The 10,636-nt window shown below is 48.3% G+C and overlaps 1 long non-coding RNA gene across 1 annotated transcript; it reads right to left on the bottom strand.

The window, feature by feature from the left end:
• Window positions 1-3,845: 3,845 nt before the first annotated feature.
• Window positions 3,846-10,452, bottom strand: LOC128109110 (uncharacterized). The gene is made up of 2 exons (XR_008217667.1): window positions 8,171-10,452; window positions 3,846-7,433 (listed from the first exon to the last, which is right to left on the bottom strand). It is a non-coding gene; the product is annotated as an uncharacterized LOC128109110 (long non-coding RNA).
• Window positions 10,453-10,636: the final 184 nt, after the last annotated feature.

Raw genomic sequence — 10,636 nt, forward strand, 5'->3', positions numbered from 1 at the left:
CTCCACCAAACCCTGCAGTTTAGTTTTCCTCCAGCAGCTGATGCCAAGCTTGGTTCCTTTTAGTGTCTTGTCTACCTACCTGCAGTGACGTTCTGCATCTGTATCAGCTCTCTGCCTCCAGTATGGCCTTTGGGAATCTTGTGGCTTCTTCTTCTTCTTCTCCTTCTTCTTCTTCTTCTTCTTCTTCTTCTTCTTCTTCTTCTTCTTCTTCTTCTTCTTCTTCTTCTTCTTCTTCCTCTTCTTCTTTTTGGTTTTTTTGAGACAAGGTTTCTCTGTGTAGCTTTGGAGCCTGTCCTGGAATTCACTCTGTAGCCGAGGCTGGCCTTGAACTCACAGAGAACTGCCTGCCTCTGCCTCCCCAGTGCTGGGATTAAAGGCTTGCACCACCACCACCCAGCTTCTTCTGGCTTCTTTAATCCTTTGGCAGCTATTCTGTTCTCTCTCTCTCTCTCTCTCTCTCTCTCTCTCTCTCTCTCTCTCTCTCTCTCTCTCTCTCTCTCTCTCTGTGTGTGTGTGTGTGTGTGTGTGTGTGTGTGTGTGTGTGAAAATCAGGGTATAACGTATGGGAATCTATCTCTTCCTCTGCCATGTGGATTCTAGGAACTGAACTCTGGTTGTCAAGATTGGTGGCAAGCCCCTTAACCAGATGACCTGATTAGCTTTCTCACTGGCCCTCTTTTGTTTTTGTTCTGTTTTGTTTTGATATTGTTTTTCTTTTAGGCTTCACATTTCTATTATTAACATTTGTTTGTGTGTATTGGTGGATGGGTGAATGTGAGTCATGGCATGCTGTGCCGTGGAGGTCAGAGGATAACGTAGATTCAGGTCTCCCTTTCCATCTTTATATAGGTTCCAGGGACTGGGTGTGAGGTAAGTGTTTTTACCTTTAGAGCCATCTTATCATCCCTTTTCCAGGCTGTTTTGGGAAACAGTCTCTCACTGTGGAGCCCAGGTTGTCCTCAAACGCGTGGTCTTCTTGGCCCCTCAGTATAACATCATACATAGATCAGATATCTTTTTTAAAACGAATTTTTTCCCATCTGTGTTTAAGTTTGGGTATTACATATTTTCTTTTTCTTAACATATTTTTATTCACTGTGTGTGTGCACATATGTGTACATGAATGCCAAAGCACATGTGTGGAAGTCAGAGGACAATATGTTGGAGTAGGTTCTCTCCTACCATGTGAGTTCTGGGGCTCCAACTCAGTCACCAGGCTTGGTAGCAAACATCTTTACCTGATGAGCTGTCTTGCAGGCCCTAATTAACATATTCTTATTCTCGAGTTCACAGATCCCTTCCTCTGATTAATTCATTTCCAATGCCATACTGTTATTTTTAGAATTTCCTTTTGGTGCTTTTTATGACTCAAACCTGTCTCCTGAAATTTCCTGTTTGTTTATGCATGCTGTCCACCTTTTCTGATCTCTACTTATGGTTACAGTCCCTTCTGACCACAGAATCAATGACACTTCTTCAAGTCACTGTCCTCATGTGTCTGGTAATTTTTTTAACTTTACACTGTCCTCCTCATGTGTCTGGTAATTTTTTTAACTTTATCCTGTTCGTTGTGGATAAAGACTTGTTGAGACACACGTAAATAGTATCTGTCTAGGAAGGGCAGACTTCCTCCTTGGTCAGAACACTCATGTGACAGGGTGAACCGATTTATTTGAAGTTGAGGAGTCCAGGTTGTGCTGTGACTTTAATGAGGTTTAGTTACTGCAAATAGACTGCAAGTGAGATCAGAACTAACCTGCAGCAGAACTTCCCTGCAGGGTCTGTGTGTGGATGACATAGAAGCTCGGGTCTCTCAAGGCTTTACAGTTGGACCACAGACTTCTAGAACTTCTAGCTTAGTAGGCCACTTGTGGGTGGTCTGGCTGCAGTCCAACTTGGTTTTCGGGACTCTGGGCATCTTTCTTAGCCCCCTGCCCTGTCCTCAGACTTCAGAAAGCTGTGGTGTGTACTCAGAAGAAGCCTTACATCTAAGAGGGACTCTGTGGTGGTTTGAAAGAAAATGGCCCCCAAAGGGAGTGGCACTATTAGGAGGTGTGGCCTTGTTGGAGGAAGTGTCACTGTGGGGGTGGGTTCTGAGGTCTCTTTTGCTCAAGCTTTTCTCAGTGTGACTGTCAGTCAGCTTCCTGTTGCTTCTGAGTCAAGAGGTAATGACTCTCAGCTCCAGCACCATGTCTGCCTGTATATTGCCATGCTCACCTCCATCATGACAATGGACTGAACCTCTGAAACTGTAAGGGAGCCACCCCAATTAAATGTTTTCTTTCTAAGAGCTGCCACGGTCATAGTGTCTTTTTGCAGCAATAAAAACCCAAACTAAGACAGACTCCTTCAAGGACTCTTGCCTGCAGTTACACACATGAGGCCCATATGCTCTGTGAGACCTACAGGAAGGCTGGAAACAGAACGCAGGCCCTACCCTGGCCTGGGGGGGGGGGGGGGGTTCCGTCCTTGTCACGCACTCACTGTGCATTCCTTGACCTTGCTTCCTCTCTTTTCTCCACAGAAATGAAAGCAGCCACAGTCCAGTGCCCAGGGAGGGCTGCAAACTTTCTGGAATTTGGTTCGTTCAGGCTTCTTGGAATCTGTAGGCATTTGATGAAATTAGAAAATGAAGCAATGCTGCCGTGGCTCGTCCGGCTGTCCCCCATGCTCCAGCGGGCAGGGCCATTTTCCTGGGCAGACTGTGTTCTGTCAGCCTCCACAGCCTGTGGGGAGGCAGAAGTCCTGGAAGGCTGATTTTAGCAAGCTGGGAGAGACTGGAGAAGAGTGCTTCAGGGCTGGAATTTCCATCTGTCCTCAGTCACGATACCCTCAGCAGTAACGATACTCAGCTCACCCCCCCAGAGTGTTTGGTGTGAATGAATTTTCACTACAATAAAAATAGATCTGCTATTCTCTGAAACCGAGTGTCCCTCCGCTTTCCAAGGGTAATTACTCATTCTAAAATCCCAACATCTTATATCATTGCTCCCTGAATTTTAGTCAATTTTTTATGCCAAGTCACCAATACACTCAGCTTTTCTGTTTATTCACTTGAGTTATAGACACAATCTTAATTAGAAAAATTTGAACCAGATATGGTGGTGCATGCCTGTAATTCAAGTACTCCAGAGGCTGGGGTAGGAGGATTGAGTTACACAGCAGGGCGCTAATAACAATTTTAAATTCCTTTATTAATATAATGAAACAGAGAAAAATGAATGTAGTGACTTCTTAGAACTCTCTTCTGTGGAGGTTTAAGCACTCCAGTGTTTAGGGCTCAATGTTTTAATATGTAAAGTCCACATCAGATGAGTTCTTTCTGCTGTGGCAGAGTTGAGATTATGTGACACTATTTGCAAGTGGCTTGCACTTGTCATACAGTGCTCAGAGTTCACGGTTTGACATGCCATGGACTCCATAGAACGGAGCATGCTCTTGAAGCCCCAGCATTCCCTGTGGCCACAACCTGGGAGAGCTGCTTTCCTGATGGCAGCATTCATAGGAAGATGCCTTCCTGTGAGTATGCATGGGCTCCAGAGGCAGCTGTGAGCCAGGTAACCGTGAGGCTGTGGACAAAGTTTGGGCATGTGGGTTCAGATCATGTATGTGAGCATCCCCAAGAACAGGAAGGAATGGAGGGGCTGGAGAGACAGCGTAGCAGTTAAGAGTGCTTACTGCTCTTGAAGAGGAATTGTTTGATTCCTAGCGCTCACTGTTTTTAACTCTAGCTCCAGAGGATCTGATGCCCTCTTTTGGCCTCTGCAGACACTTGCATGCATATGGCACACACACACTCATGCAGATATACAAACATATACACATAAATAAAACAAATAAAAAGCTGGGTATGACACACGCCTTTAATCTCAGGACCCAGGAGATAGAGGCAGGCAGATCTCTGTGAGTTCGAGGCCAACTTTGTCTACATGGCAAGAATGAGTTCCAGACCAGGCAGGGCTATCATAGTGAGTTTCAGTTTTAAGAATAAATAACCAGGTGTAGTGGTGCATGCCTTTAATCCCTGCACTCTGGAGGCAGAGGCAAATGGATCTCTGAGTTCGAGGTCAGCATGGTCTACAGAGTGAGTTCTAGGACAGTCAAGGGTATACAGAGAAAACCTGTCTGGAAAAAAACAAAATCAATCAACCAACCAATCAATCAATCATTCAATAAATCAATCTTTAAAAGGGATATTGATGGGGATTTAGCTCAGTTTGGCTCTCAGCTTCAGTTTACAAAGGAGCTGAGGGTATAGAGGTGAGAAGTGGTACAGACCAGTGGCAGGCCTCCTTGTCTGCTACCATGGCCTAGCCTACAATTCCCAGGAGTTCTAGAACACTCCATCGTACCTTGCTTATGCAACCACTTGGAGGGCATCTATCAAGTGGGAAGCATAGGACAAGTTCAGTGCCATCAGCTTGACTACACTGCTCACTAGGCCCCTGGTGTGGGCATCCATGTCCTGACTGAGCTCTGTATGGCAGACCAGCCTGGCGCAAGAACCCGTGCTCCCCATGACTGTTTCAACACCACCAACAGAGGACAAGTTGTCGTCCCCAACCAAAACCTTAGAAAAGTTCTCTTGTGGCCGGGCGGTGGTGGTGCACACCTTTAATCCCAGCATCTTGGGAGGCAGAGGCAGGTGGATTTCTGTGAGTTCGAGGCCAGCCTAGCCTACAGAGTGAGTTCCAGAAAAGGCACAGAGCTACACAGAGAAACCCTGTCTCGAAAAACAAAAACAAACAAACAAAAAAGAAAAGTTCTCATGTGTCCAGTGGTTTTGTGTATAGTCAGCAGCAGATATCAAGTGATTTTATGTGATTCCTTCCAATGATACAGAAAGCGTAGCTCAGGTAAACAGTATTGCTCACCCCCCAAATTATCTTGCTTTAGTTCAGCAGAGAACTTGTAAATAATCATTTTAGAGGAGGCCATCTTTAGCTTGGACATGTGAACATGGTAGGGAAAGAGGCTGTGCCTAGCGGGAAATCCAGCTCAGTCCTCAGCAGGTGGGGCTGTAATCCTGCCTTCCCTCAAGAGGTATTATCATCTCCATTTCAAAACAGAGATGGCAGTCTCCCTCCAGGGAACATGTGGGGCAGCAGTATGCCAGTGGGAAAACAGAAGAGGAAGTGAAATAAATGATCTCTTGGACAGAAACCTGAGTGCAGCCACAGCTGGGCCTTTAAAGGATTCCGTGCAGCATACTCAAGCCACGAGAGACACTTTGACAACGGAAATCAGCACGGGATGACTGTGAGCCCAGGACAGCAGCACTCAATGCTTTGGGTCTACCAGAAGGGGTCTGTTAGCACAGTGCCACCTTTGGAGAGGAAGGGACATGAGTCAGGGAGAGTGCTGAGTATGTGAGTCCCTGTCCTAGAGGGGCTCTGAGGTCAGAGCTTGGATTCTGTAACACCTTCACTTCTTCTACACACACACACACACACACACACACACACAGAGAGAGAGAGAGAGAGAGAGAGAGGGAGAGTGAGAGAGAGAGAGAGAGAGAGAGAGAGAGAGAGAGAGAGAGAGAGAGAGAGAGGAGGCAGGGGGCAGCAAGGAGTGCCTGGGCCACTCCACCCACCCCAATGTAGGTTATATCTTGTCATGCCTGGGCTGTGAGGTTGGCTTGCTGTGGGGTCCCAGCTCTGCCATTAGCTGTGTATGGGGCACTGGGCAGACTGCCTCTGTCTGACTCAGCTTCCTCACCTGTTAAATGGGGTTAACAGCGGTGTTTAGCTTATAGGCTATAGAGCTCACTAAGTGTTCGTCATGAAATGATACAACTCTCTGAAGAGAGACAGACACAAGCCTTCTGGTATATATCACCTTCACCTCAAAGTTCCTGTTATGATTTCACCATTGACACTCAACATTTTACTACAAGTCCTACGCAGAGTATAGAGGAGAAAAGGAAAGACCAAGAAGACACATTTAAATTAGAAAGGAAGCAATCCCATACACAGCAACCTCTAAAAGAGCTCAGCACCTGAGAGTGAACCTACCAAAGAGAGAAGAGCTAAAAATCTATGCTAAAATCTATGAAGGACAGTTACCAAAGAATAAATTCACGGAAAGGCATCCCATATTCATGGACAGGAAGACTTGCCACGAGGCGGCTACTGCCACCCAAAGGGAGCTACAGATTCAACACAAGGCAGCTTAGAGAAGCCAAAACACAACCTCCATTTACATGAGAATGCAAGGGGCCTCCAGAAGCTAAAACAGCAAGAACTTGCAATATTTAACAACAGAAATATTTGAGAAATATTTGTCCTCCAGACATGATGGAACATTCCAGGGATGCTTGGCATTTGTCTGACCTCATAACATGAGCCTCAGGGAACAAAGAGGGAGCTGACCATCTCTTCCTATCCTCTTTATTGTTAAACTGTATCTTGTCAACATTACCAGATGTGACCAAAAGACAACTCAGCTTTCAGTGCTGTCCCAGAAGCTGCTCCTTCACCCAGAAGGATACAAATTATTTGATCCCAGAGCAATGTCATGTGCCACAAGAGTTAGAGCACTGCTAAGGGGGAGCCTGCAGGGTGAGGCACAGATCTGCCCGTCACTCCTTCCACCTCACCCGCAAAATTTATTTACTTATTTTCATTTTTCTTCCCTTCAGTGGGGCTCCAGCCTATGGTGACGGCTCCACCCACATTCTGGGAGAGTCTCCTTCTTAGTCCTCCTGGGAATATCTTCACAGACAAGCTCAAGGTGTGTAGAAAAACCTCCTTGGTCTTAATTTAATCAAGCTGTCAATCAAGATTAACCATGTCGTGTTGTGACTATTTTGTAGCAATGTTTTACATTTTTGTAAATTACATATTGACAAATTATAGCTGTGGATACGGGAAATCTTGAGGCCAGGAGATACATTAACCTTGGCACTAATGGTGCATGGCTTTTCACAAAACACTGAGAATCTGGGTGGAAAGTGAAGTCTCAGCTCCAGGGTCCATGGGTGCTTGTGGCCCCTGTGGTGCAGATCTGCTGTGAGGCTCGAATTCTGCAGTCTCATGGTGTGGGTCCCTTTCAGATTTCCACTATATTCCCACTGGAGCCCTCCAGTGGAGCGATGGGCCGCCATGCTCAGTGGAGTCCAGCTGAATGCAGTAGCATCTCTGCGCAGGCTTGGTCTTGTATTTTCTGGCCACATCAAAATACTCTCCTGGCAGTGTCTACCTCCCTTCTAGTCTGATGCTGGTAACTTTGGAGCTTGGGAGGATCCTCGTTGCTGGCTCAAGAATGAGAACTGTCAAAGAATGAAATTCAGCAGGTAGGATGTGTCAGGGAGCTTTGAGAAACACAGGGCCATATGCACAGAAAGCTGTTCATCACTCATGAGTGTAAATGTCTTGACTCTGGTCACTGCCCTGGAGAGCAGGTAAGAGCTCTATGGGTGGCCATAATCCCAGCTAGAGAAGACAGCACCAGGAATAAGGCAAGACTGTCAGTAGAGGGGATGCAGCTGTCAGTCTGAAACATCTCTCATATGTTTGGATACTTAGTTCCCAGATAATGGCAGTGTTTTGAGGGGTTGTGAAACTTTTGGGACTTGTGGACTAGTTAGCAGAAGTAGGCTGTGTGTGTGTGTGTGTATGTGTGTGCACATGTGTGTATGTTTGTGCATGTGCATGTGTGCATGGGGGTGTAGGGGAAGTTGGAGGTGGTATCTGATCTCTGCTTCCTGATCTACTAAGATGTGAGGAGCTCTGCCGCATGCTCCCGCCGCCATGGACTGGCCCACTCTCACTGCCATGATGGACTACCACTCTTGAACTGTGAGCTAAAATAAACTCCCACCCTTTAAGCTGTTTCTGTCAGGTTTCCTGTCACAGTGACAGGAAAAGTAACTGAAACAAAGAGGAGCCACAGCACAGCACTGACCAGGCCTGCAGAGGGAGCGTGACACCAAGTGGGTGCAGATCTGTGACTGGCTTTTGTTGTTGTCTCAGTCACTGTTCTATTACTGCGGAGAGACACCGTGACCAAGGCAACTTATAAAAGAACCAACACATTTGCCTAATCCTAAGATGTGCCCCCAGATATTGGGGAGAAAGAGTTGGTTCCAGCTACATTTCAAAATAAAATAGGTACGAGAAAGAAACTGTTTCTGAGCTGAGAGTGCCTGCTTCCCAGGAGCCCTACTTACCGGGCTCCACCATGTATGAAGTTCGTTGCACACGTGGCCTTCTGCAAGCCCTGCCATTCAAAGTCCAAGACACAGGCCTAGATTTGTCCACAGTCTTGTTTACCTGCTCCTTGGTGTGTCTCAGCTTGATTCCAAACAGAGAGGATGGAGTAACTAGAACCCCTGTCCCTATCACCTTTTCTGCTCAGTGGCTAGACTTTGGGCTCTGTCTACCATCCCTGATACTGACTTCTCTGGATGTCACTAGACATCTTTTGGGTCACCCATCCACATCAAGCAGACAAGCCCAGTGGGGTCTCAGCCATTTGTATCCCAACAACCATGACATCCCTTCCCAAAAGTCCCTGGGCCTGCAAACCCAGCTCTTCTTGGCCTCCAGCCACAGCCTTCTGTTTCCTGTATTATATCTGGGCTTTGAGTTTTCTGCTCATTTTCTTGAAGTGTTCTTTCCTTGGGTCTCTACAGGGCTGCTCCCTACTCTTCCAGCGCTCCACATGTTCCGGACCACCAGCCCTCACTGACTGGGACACCTAAACTTTTCAGATGCTTCCCAGGTGCTCAACAGATATGTGGGTGTCTATATCTTGGTGACCAGAAGAGGAAGTGAGCATTACACTGGTGACCTCCTTAGAGCCTAGAATCTGCCTTAGAGTGGATATGCTTAAAGCCCCATCCAGTTTCCACACTATTATCTGTAAATTATGTAATCATCTGAACAACAGTTGAGAACAGCAGAGTTAAGAGTCTCCAATTGCTTACAAGAAGGGCTGGTACACAGGGTAGTGCCTTGGGAACAGTCTGTTTCTCCATAGGTCTCTTTGGTTGGGTACAGAGTATCCTCTAGCTTCAGCAGACAGATGTGATTTCATTAAGCTGAAGAAGAGCCATGTTACCAGGCCCATTCCTTGGATGCAAACCTAGTATTTTCCAATAAGGGAAGAGCTGGGGGTAGTTCCTCTTGTCCTCCCAGGAAGAAGACTGCTATGCCAGAGGGTGGACAGCTGAGTGAGGCCGGCAGGATGGGTCCATTTACCAGGTACCCAGCCTACTCTGTGGCCTGGGGTGGAGACAATCAAGGCGAGGGGGAACATCACACTCTCCCTGGCTGGCTGGCTGGCTAGCTGGCACCAGGATCATGACTCAGGGCTTCAGGATTTGAGCAATGCTGAGCAGAGTGGAGTGCAGCCCAACAGACACCAGCTCCTCTCTCAGAAGCAGGTGGTGCAGGTGCCTCTGGGCAATCATAAAGTCGGAAGGTCTCTCTTAGGATGGGAATGTTCAGAACCCCCTGTCCATTTCCACATCTCTCCACTTCAAATACTCAGGAGCAGACCCCTGCCGGCAGAGGCTGTCCCTGGAGTAGGAGAACAGCCTAGGCATGAAGAGTATTCCTACAGCAGGCACACGGGTCCAAGTCAGTGTGATGGTGACAAGAAGCCTGGGTTTCCTCTAGCGCAATTGGAGGCCCTAGGGGTTTAAACAAGCCCTGATACAATCCCTCACAGTGATGGAGTTATGTGGTGGCCCTGGTCGCACTGTGCAAGAAGAAACGAGAATTTGGGCCGGCTGAGAAGAAATGGGAGGTGTTAGCTACCATGGAGTTGCCATGCTAGGACGGAAGAACTGGGAGGAGCCCTTTGGACGATCTCTAGGGAGTTACCTGCTGCCTGAGAAAACTGGAGCGGATTGGAAGAAGCAGTCTGGGCTGCGGGTGGGGACTAAGGGGAGGTGTATGTTTGCTGGCCTTCCCCCAGCCCTTAGTCTGTTTAGGAAATACGGTAGCAGGTTCGAAAGTCCACCTGTTAGATCCTTTTCTCCATCCATGGGAGATCTAAGGGATCGAATTGGAAGGTATTTTCAAAGCATTTGTTCTGTAAACAGACGCCCAGACCGTTGTCATCTGTCACTGGATCTGCCCACCTTTCTGAAAGATTTGATTTTCAAAAGACGTAGGTAACAAGATGGCCTTCAGCACCCTATAGTTTGGGCTGTTTTCGCGATTTTTTTTTTGAACAGCTAAGTGGTATCACTTGCCACGCCTGCCTGACAGCCCCAGCAACAGCCAGCCTCGCACTCAGATCACCTTCCCCGGCTAGGGCGCTGTCCAGCTCCTGGTCCTGGGTCTGCGGCCCCAGCTCCAGCCGTACTCAGGCCGGGTGCGCCCCTCTCGCTGTCCGCTTGAGGCCGCAGCAACCAGCCCGGCAGCGCCCCACGCGGATGGGCTGCTCCACCAAGCGGGCTCCGGCCCGGGTCACCGCGCCAAGGAGTGGCAGAGGCGCAGTCCCGGGTACGCGCAGGGGAGGGGAGGCCCGGGGCGGGAACAGCTGGGGGCGTGTCCAGGAAGGGGACCCAGCCTGGGAGGGGCGCGAGTGGTGGGGGCCGAGCGCGGGGCCGGCGGGCAGCGCGGCCCCTGAGCCGCCCGCGTACGTCCAGCGCGCCGCCTTGCCGGCAAACAGCAGACCAACC

The sequence above is a fragment of the Peromyscus californicus genome, unplaced genomic scaffold (assembly GCF_007827085.1).
Source record: "Peromyscus californicus insignis strain IS unplaced genomic scaffold, ASM782708v3 Scaffold_13__1_contigs__length_99412109, whole genome shotgun sequence".
Classification (NCBI taxonomy): Eukaryota; Metazoa; Chordata; class Mammalia; order Rodentia; family Cricetidae; genus Peromyscus; species Peromyscus californicus.